General features: G+C 26.3%; 1 pseudogene; it reads left to right on the top strand.

Moving 5' to 3' along the window:
• Positions 1-8,310: 8,310 nt before the first annotated feature.
• Positions 8,311-9,694, top strand: LOC132933826 (uncharacterized; annotated as a pseudogene).
• Positions 9,695-10,663: the final 969 nt, after the last annotated feature.

The raw sequence follows: 10,663 nt of genomic DNA, 5'->3' as shown, positions 1-10,663 counted from the left end.
CAATTTTCACTGGTCATTTGTATTAGCATTTTCTATACACAATAAAATTTTCTAAATATTTTGATTTGTTTTGAACTAATTAGGAACATTTTCAGTTTCCAAATTTATTTGCCTTTTTTTCTAAGGATGTCAATAAAAGTTTATTTGTTGGGTAAAATAGTTTGAAAATTTAATACAAGGCTCCTACTATATTGTTACATTGACATTTGAAAAATATTAAAAAATCCTCAGTCACAGTTTTTTTTTCATAAGCATTTAAAGTTCAAAAATTGACAAAATATGGAAAAATCACGAAAATTACCAATATATAATGTAATACAAGATTCCTTATAAGATTATCTACCTTTATCAACAAAAAAATGTCCATAAGAACGTAAAATTAAATTTTTGAAGTTTGTTTGAAGTTTATATTTAAGATTCATATTTCATAATAAAAATATTTTTTTAATTTAACTATGATTTTTTTATTAATTTTCTATCAACTTCTGTTTGGGAAAAAAATAGGGAGGAATGACTTACAAATTTTAAATTCATGCATACAAATACTTAAAATTGCGTCGGACGATTTGAAACAGTCAAAGTTCAAAAACTTCGATGAAATTCGGCCAACTTCTTTTTAAGAATAATTAAGGGGGGGGGGGGGGTGACTTACATATTTTTAATTTGTACTTACAAATACTTACAAATTTTCAATGACATTTTGGCATAGTTAAAAACTTTGAAATGTCAAAAAGGCCAAGTTTCACGAAAAGTTGCCGCGATTTATACTTTTGAGGATAATTGTAAACGGCGTAACTTACAAATTACCAAATCGTGTCTACATATACTTACAAATATAAATATCAATACATTTTTATTTGTTGGGTAAAAAAGCCTGAACATTTATGCAAGGATCCTGGTATATTGTTACAATATAATATGTTGAAAAACATTAAAAATGCATAGGCACAATTTTTGTTTATAAGCTTGTCTTATAGGTTTTGAACTTCTTTATGAATTGTAGAGCGTTTTAAATCATAACACTTCGAACCACAACTTTAATTAAATATTAATTTTATGCATTGAATTGTGTGAAAAGTAATTAATGTGAGAATGATTGGTTACTGCAAAAAATTAAGGAAAAACGGCAATTTTTACGCAAAATCGGTTTTCCACAAAATCAATTTTGGTTTTTGGTGTAACTCTAAAAGAAATGAACGTATACACATGCAATTTTCACTGGTCATTTATATTAGCACTTTCTATACACAATACAATTTTCTAAATATTTTGATTTGTTTTGAACTAATTAGGAACAATTTCAGTTTCCAAATTTATTTGCCTTTTTTTTCTAAGAATGTCAATAAAAGTTTATTTGTTGGGTAAAATAGTTTGAAAATTTAATACAAGGCTCCTACTATATTGTTACATTGACATTTGAAAAATATTAAAAATCCTCAGTCACAGTTTTTTTTTTTCATAAGCATTTAAAGTTCAAAAATTGACAAAATATGGAAAAATCACGAAAATTACCAATATATAATGTAATACAAGATTCCTTATAAGATTATCTACCTTTATCAACAAAAAAATGTCCATAAGAACGTAAAATTAAATTTTTGAAGTTTGTTTGAAGTTCATATTTAAGATTCATATTTCATAATAAAGATATTTTTTTAATTTAACTATGATTTTTTTATTAATTTTCCACAAAATCAATTTTGGTTTTTGGTGTAACTCTAAAAGAAATGAACGTATACACATGCAATTTTCACTGGTCATTTATATTAGCATTTTCTATACACAATAAAATTTTCTAAATATTTTGATTAATATTTAATATTTAATTTAATATTAATTAATATTTTGAATACTTATTATTATATTATTTTATAATAGCCATCCATGTACCTATGATGAATATTTTATTCACTTTAAAAATGTTAACTAAATACTAAATTTGGTAAGCATTGAAAAAAAAACTTTTAAAAAGTAAAAGATATTAAACAATGAATATTTATCATTTTATAATGATAATGTTATCACAAACGTAATACGGCAGCCAATGAGAACTCGCAATCTCAATGTACCGTATGTTTCTATACTACTTTGTAACCGGTGATTTTCATTTGGGCGCCATTTCTGTGTTTTACCAATTTGCCTCCCAAAGTCGATAATTTTATTTTTATAGGAATGCCTGCTGAGTGGTAAACCGGGTTCCAGATTCACTGGCACAAGTAGATAGGAAATAGGTTCAAAAATATTTAAATTTGTAAATGATTTAAATGATTTTGACATTTTTTTTGTAAATGTAAATCATAGTTTTGTAATTTCTTATGAATATGGATATTGACTAATTGACAATTATGATCATGAGCACATTTTATTTTACTTGTATAATAATTATATATTAGTTTATAGTTTAGTAATAATTTATATCATTTTATACGTAATTTATAAAAATTGCGATGCCCGAATGTTATTTCTAACTATATCTATGGGAAAACACCAAATGCCTATTTTAACAATAGCGATACGATAACGTCCCACGTGAAATGATAGCAAGTGCTCCAATTGGGAATTATTAAGTATAGGAACTCAATAGTTAATTATATTTTGATAATATATTAGTATATATTATCAAAAAAAAATAGTTGGAGTAAGTACACCAAAAAGAATCTGGCATAGTCCGTGACAAAACAATCACTCAATTAAGAGCAGAAAAAAATAAGATAATCGACTAAGACTGTTTTTTTTCCTTCTGAAAGTACCAGGGCTCCATGAGACAACCACGTCTTGTTTCACCGCCTTCGTACTTAAAAATTACAAAAAAAAAATATTATTTCTTCTGTAGTTTTAATAATATTATTATTATTCTTTTTTTTTTTTGTATTAAACAAAACAAAAATCATTGTTATATCTATTACCTTTAAGCAGAGCTTGTGTTGGTAATAGAGAGTTACATGTTAAAAACTTAAATTATTTACATTTAAAATACAATTTAATTACCGCAGAAAATTGATTGATCGAAATTTAATTAAACATTATAAAAAGACTATACCGACGTATCTAATGAAAATATTGAAAAAATATTTATATTAATTTTAATAGCTATATACAATAATATGTCTTATTCTTATACCTATTCATACCGACATACGGTACGCCGGTATTTACTTATAAGTGAATAATAGCCAAAAATTTAATTTATGAACTAACATTATATCATATTCATTAATGGTTACGATTTGGTTTTGGTAAAAACTATTTCAACATAATATTACCATATTACCAATTATGCTATAATACAATCAAGTATGCAGTAACCAATCATTCTCACATTAATTACTTTTCACACAATTCAATGCATAAAATTAATATTTAATTAAAGTTGTGGTTCGAAGTGTTATGATTTAAAACGCTCTACAATTCATAAAGAAGTTCAAAACCTATAAGACAAGCTTATAAACAAAAATTGTGCCTATGCATTTTTAATATTTTTCAACATATATTGTAACAATATACCAGGATCCTTGCATAAATGTTGACTTACGATCGATTTTTTATAATCATTATAAGCAAGACTTATGGACAACCTGCATTAAATTTTGGACTGCTAAATATTTTGCAAATAGTCTCGTTTTTTGACGAATTTTGTTTACAGATATTTAAAAAAATGTATGGACAACCTTGTACCATATTTTTAAACCTTAGGTATAAATACCTACAGTTTTAGTATATCATATAAAATACTTTTCTAAATTTTTTTCACTAGGTTCATTTGTGGCGGTAGACGTATTGTTAATATAAATTATTTATTTGATTCGATTCAGAAAATCAACCACCCACTTTTTGGCTGCTCATTTAAAGATCTTACTTTGATAAATGAAAAAAAAATGGTTTTTATTCTGAATTTATTTTTAAATGTACGATGTGCAACAAATTAGAAGTCATAACAACTGAATGTAATAATTCTTCGTCGGTGTGCATAAATACAGCAGTGGTTACAGCAGTTGTAAATACTGGACAAGGATTTTCCCAATTGGACACTTTTACAGCAGTTTTAAATATGCTAAATATTTCCAATCCAAATTACCAAAATATCACAATGACGTAAAAAAGCACACCGAAGATTTGGCTTTTGATGCGATGATTGATGCTGGGAAAGAAGAAGCTGCGTTAGCTGTAATGGAAAATAATGTCAATGAAAACGGAATTCCATTGATTACAGTGATAGCTGATGGCGCATGGTCAAAGAGATCTTATAAAAGTGGCTATAATGCTTTGTCTGGTGTAGTAAGTATTCTGTTAGATTTTCTAAAAAAATTATTTAGGTCATCTATAATTATTTATTTTGTTTTTACTAGACACTTGTTACGTTGATGTTTAATTTATTATTTAAGCGTCTATCATTGGGTATAGGACCAAAAAAGTTCTTTTTATGGGCGTACGTAATAAACACAGTTCAGTTTGCCAAAATAATGAAAATAGTGAAAAAGAATCACCATCTCATCAGTGTTTTAAAAATTGGAATGGGACTTATACTGCCATGGAATCCGATATAATTGTCGAGGGATTCTGTAAAAGTGTGACTATGCATAATTTAATATATGATAAATTAATTGGAGATGGAGATTCAAGTGTAATGAAGAAGTTAACACTTTCTAAACCTTACGCAGATTACGACATAGATGTAAAAAAAATAGGATGTATGAACCATATTTTAAAAAACTATTGTAATAGAATTGTAGACATGTCAGCTCGTCGTAAAAGTTCTTCTGGAATTGTAGTCCCAGGGTTTTTAAGGAAAACATTAAAAGATAGAAGGCTTAAATTAAGGTATATTAAGAATATAATATATAATTATACATAAGAAATAATAAAACAAATTAATTGTATATTATTTTATTATTATATTTCATTTTGAGAAAATGAATATGTTAGGTATTTAGGTATATTGCATAGAAAAGAAATGCCATTGTTGCAGTGGCGTAAACTGGGGGTCGCACGGGGTCGCACTTGCGACCCCTGAAAATATCATAGGGTCGCAAGAGTATCTTTTTGCGACTCCAAAATATCACGATTTCAGTTTTCAAAAAATTGAAATGATATATAATAATAAATTAACAAATTTATATTTTGAGAACCAATGTTTAACTATGTTTTGAAGCACTGGAATTATTATAATATTGTATCCTTTCCACATTTCTTTATAGTTTTGTCACTAACCATTTTCTAATATTATTATACCAATATGTATATTTATATTTTATTGTGATCGGCCGACTGCAGTCTCAATGGCAGCTGATAATAAAAACGTGTCTTAGTTTAAAATTATTATTTATTTGTTTTATACATGCATTTATTTTTGACACTTGTATTATTTTATTTCTTATCCGCGAACGATTCAAAATTAAAAGTGTTTCGACAACTTGCTAAAATGGATAAATTTATTGTAAAAATATCGAAAAAGTCGAAAGTAAGTGTCTATTAGATTCTGAGCGAAGCGATGAATGTATTGATTCTACAATGATGTGTGTTTTTTTTTTATTTTTTATTTATTTTTTATTTATTTTTTTATCTGTCATCACCTTTTAGGACAGTAAAAGAGCTTGGATTTTCTTCAATAGTAACTTTTCTGATAGGAAAGTGAATCTAGTTGGTACTTTGGGGGATCAAAAGTAAAAATTTAGTAGTTTTCACAAGCGACGTGAAAAACAAAAGAAAAATTAAGGAAAAACGGGAATTTTTACGCAAAATCTGTTTTTGAGAAAATCGATTTTGGTTTTTGGTGTAACTCTAAAACAAATGACCGTAGGGACATGAAATTTTGACTGAATGTTTATATTAGCATTTTCTATACACCATAAAATTGACAAAATATTTTGACTCTTTTTGAGCTGTTTACGGCCATTGTCAGTTTTCAATTTTTTTAGTTTTTTTTTCTATAAATATCAATTAAATTTTATCTGTTGAGTAAAAAAGCTTGAAAATTTAATAGAAGGCTCCTAGGTTATTGTTTCAAAGGCAGATGAAAAAAATTAAAAATCCTTAGTCACAGTTTTTAATTATAAGCATTTAAAGTTCAAATTTTGACAAAATACGGAAAAATCACGAAAAATAGCAAATTATTTTGATGAGAATTCATAAAAATTTTTCTTTTTAAATCTAATATTTGAAAATGTAATATAAGATTACTCATAAGTTTGTCTACCTTTATCAAAAAAAAAATGTCTAGAAGAAACTTAAATTAAATTTTTATGAGCGCCTGAAATTTATATTTTTACAACATTTGATATTTACTCGATTTCTCATGTAACAATTTTCTTATTTTATTGTAATTAAAAAACGAATGACTGTAGATACTTGAAAATTTCACTGAATGTTTATATTAGCATTTTCTATACACCATAAAATGTTGAAAATATTTTGACTCTTTTTGAGCTGTTTACGGACATTGTCAGTTTTCAATTTTTTTAGTTTTTTTTCTATAAATATCAATAAATTTTTATTTGTTGGGTAAAAAAGCGTGAAAATTTAATATAAGGCTCCTGATATATCGTTCTAATAGCAGTTGAAAAATATTAAAAATACATAGGCACAATTTTGTTTTATACGCATTTAAAGTTCAAATTTTGACAACATTTATCAAATTTATAATTTATTAATTATTTTGTAGTTAAAAATTTATAAATTTTTAACTTTTATGGCTAAGGATTGAAAATTTAAAACAAGGCTCCACGTAAATAGGTTATATATAAATTACTTTATTCACAATAATATCATCAAATATACTTGGTAAAATCATAGGCTGACTGACGGTTTTCGCTCAGAATCGTTTTTCTTATACAATGATATTATATCATTGAATTCAAATTTAACACCATCCATTACAGTGACCCACTTGTAACCTACCGTACAGCAGAGTGACATCCACTTATCCACCTTTTTTTTTTCTTTAAATTCGTATAATTGTTTAGTACACGTACCTATTTAGTATGCATTAAGTTTAAAGTAGCCCTTAAAATATATTACTGATTTATATTATATTAAAACTACAATTTTGACAAATAAAAAAATATATATTTGATCTGTAAGTTAATTTTTAAATTAATTATTAAGATAATATTATATTATTGAGCAAATTAAATTTATTTTGGTATATATTTTTTGTATTATTTCGGTACTAATTGTTGTACCTGCTTAAGAAAAAATACTAATACAAATGCTCAGAAAAATGTTAGCTTATCTGAAGAAAACCTCCATTCCCCAGGAAAAAAATGAAAAATGGTACCTAAATCTAGTGAATAATTAATTTCCTATCATATATTTAGTATTCATTGAAATTATATTTATAATAATTTAATATCATTAAATATTTAAGGATATTTTGTTAAATACCTTCTTCTACCAATTCAAAGTGAAAATTCTTTAACTAGTTACCTACGTAAAATAAATAATAGTAATTTTTTTGGTTAATTTGTGTAGTATAAAAGTGATAAATATGTATTTAAACATACAAAATCAAATACAAATATAAACAGTACATATTATAAAAATCTAAATAGCAGCTGTTATTTAAAATATTAATTTTATGTATTCATATATTCTTTAAGAAAATTATACATATTTTATTGACGGTAGTCAGTAAGTAATTATTACCCTACTAATTATAGTGCATATTCAAAATATATACCAAATGCCAATAGATACAATATGACAATATGTGTTTAAGCCTTTAGGGTTAAAATAGTTTTGTTGAGCTTATGTACTTGTAATATTAAATATAGAATAAAAGAAAACATTTTTGGGGAGGTGTGATGGGCTAAGCCCTCCCAAAAGTCTGTCCAACCTAGAAACTTATTGCAACCCTAACAATTTAGCCCAATTTACGCCACTGCATTGTTGCATGATGAAAAAGTGATTCTTCTAAAAAAAGATATTTTAAATAGTCCGTTTCATGTATTTGGTAGCCATTCTGAATGCTCAATGTAAGTTATTTTATAACCAACATTATCACTTATTATTCTATGATTATTACAGTTGTTATTTTTACTTAGTTATTTTTGCACTGGTCCAAAAGACAACGAAATTGATTTAGTTCCTCAAATGGAATCTTGTGGCTTATGGGCAGATATATCAGGAGCCAAAAATATTGTTGCCCATTATGCTCAAAGCTTAATTTACAATGTTAACAATAATGTTGTAGAAGGGTTTAATAGCGTAGTAGCGAAATTTGTTGGTGGAAAAAGGTTGAATTTTTCTTTACGATGTAAAAGTTTAGATTTTGAGTAAAAGATATTTATACATATCTAAATAATATCACATGAAATGAATTTGTATTTTAGGATCATACAGTGCAGGATGTAATGCTGCAATTTTATTTTTTAATTTTAGTCCAAAATATTTAAATAATTTTCATAAAAAAGTTACAAATGTAAGTCCTGGAATATACACTAAAAAATTTATAAGCAAGATTGATAAAAACCAGCATAGAAGAGTCGGTCGACGTTTAAATTTTGATAAATCCAGGTATAAATTATTTAATTTATTCAACTATATAGGTACCTAATAATATAGAGTGTAATAATAAATATAATATCCTATAATACATAACATAACATACTATAATTAACAGTAGGCACGCCTGCAGTACGTCTAAAATACAATTTTAAAAATCTACTGTTATTTTATTTAATAATAGAAAATTTGAGAAAAAACAAAAATGTATTGCTGGACCAGATACAGATTATGGAGCTGTAGACATTGCAGGAATAGGTATAATTGATATGTCGACACCATATGGTGATCACCTGAAGAATATGACGCCAAAAAAATCGCATTATTAAAAAAAATTGATTTATCCGTTGATGAAATAATAAAAATAGAAAGAAATACCGTTGGACAACAAGAGAATGACGATTGGAAAAAATTTAGAAAACAACGACTTACAGCATCGAATTTTGGAAAAGTTTGTAAATTAAGACCCACCACTTCGCGAGCGAATACCATAAAATATTTTTATATGATATTTTTCAAGGAAGTTCTTCAACTAGGTTTGTGGTCTACTTATATTTTATTTATTTTACAATAGTAATTATTTAGGTATATAATTATTTTCATAAAATGTTTTACTAAGGTATGGTATTGAAAACGAATCAATAGCCCGAAATGCATTCCAAAAAATCCATAAAGGAGAAAATTGAACCAGCGCGCAGCGGGATTGTTTATTCATTAGAATAAACCCTATCTCACAGCAAGTCCTGACGGGTTAATAGGTAAAGACTGTATCTTTGAGATAAAGTGTCCTCCGAGCATAAAAGAATATACTCCAGAAGAGGCAGTACATAAAAAAAAATAAAGTACATGATATCCGATGGTGAAAAAATTACTTTAAAAAAACTGATAATTATTATTATCAAGTTCAAGCACAACTCAACATTACAGAAAGGAACTACTGTTATTTTGTTGTTTGGACTCCAAAAGGTAATAGTATATGACAATTGTTTTCGTAGAATCTAAAATATTATAATTTATACGTTCGATTTTAAACGTGTTTATTTTAGGTTTTATAGTAGACAAGATATCCAAAGATGTCAAATTTTGGACATCAAAAATTCAACCATTTGTCACAACATTTTACATGGAATCGTTACTGCCTGAAATCATTGACCCAAGATTTCGGTCCACTTTCAACCGCCTTAAAAGCACGTAAACTCAACCAATGGTGAAATCTACAGAAGACAACTATTTTTCGTATAGCTACATATCAACACTGTTGATTTTTTTTTTTTATATTCATTATATTTTAACTAACTTATGATCATTGTTGATTGTTTTATGATTTTTAAAATGATTGTATTAAATATAATGTAATACTTGTATCACACGACTTTAGCCGGGAAAAAATGAACACACCTAAAATGTGGTTCTACGCGCAGGTATGATAGTTTATGAGCTTTTGTGCGAGTAGTCAGTAGTGGTGGTCACTTTTAAATCTGAATCATTGTTTTTGGATAGTTAGTAAGATTGATAATAAAAGTATCGAATATCGAATATCCATGGTTAAAAATTAAAAATATAAAAGAATAATTTACAAATAACGCTCGGCACTCATTATAATATCACGCAGACAGTGCAAGACTAAAATTCAGTACACAAAGAAGCATGTATTTTGTAACCAGCTGCCAATTAATAATTCGTAATTATAATACGTTATCTTATAATATGTTCATTAATCATTAGAAGTCATAATTGTTGTCTTAACAAATTTAGTAGGTATGACGTGATGTTTATGGGTTTACTACAAATGATTAAACTTACGTACCTACTTAACCTACTTCATACCTGATTGTACAGTGTATTTACCTGACCTATACAACAACAATAGTGTATTATAAAATAATATTATATAGTGTATTTTTTATATTTATTTCATATCTTAATAGTGATTTCAAATGATTCGCCCCCACCAAATTACAATGTTTGGTAATTTTGTTATACTAATGCTGCTAAAATCTATACTCAAAATAAAGTTTGTTTTATTTTGATTTAGCGCATTCATAATAATTAAATTATTATTTACATAATTTTATAATTTAATTGAAATTGTATTTTATATTTCTTTATTATTTTTTCTTGTATTACATTTTTAACCTTTTTGATCCGACTAATAAAGTTTTAA

The sequence above is a fragment of the Metopolophium dirhodum genome, chromosome 1, assembly GCF_019925205.1.
Source record: "Metopolophium dirhodum isolate CAU chromosome 1, ASM1992520v1, whole genome shotgun sequence".
Classification (NCBI taxonomy): Eukaryota; Metazoa; Arthropoda; class Insecta; order Hemiptera; family Aphididae; genus Metopolophium; species Metopolophium dirhodum.
Note: the sequence above shows the minus strand (reverse complement) of the source record. Positions and strands in the feature narration are given on the sequence as shown.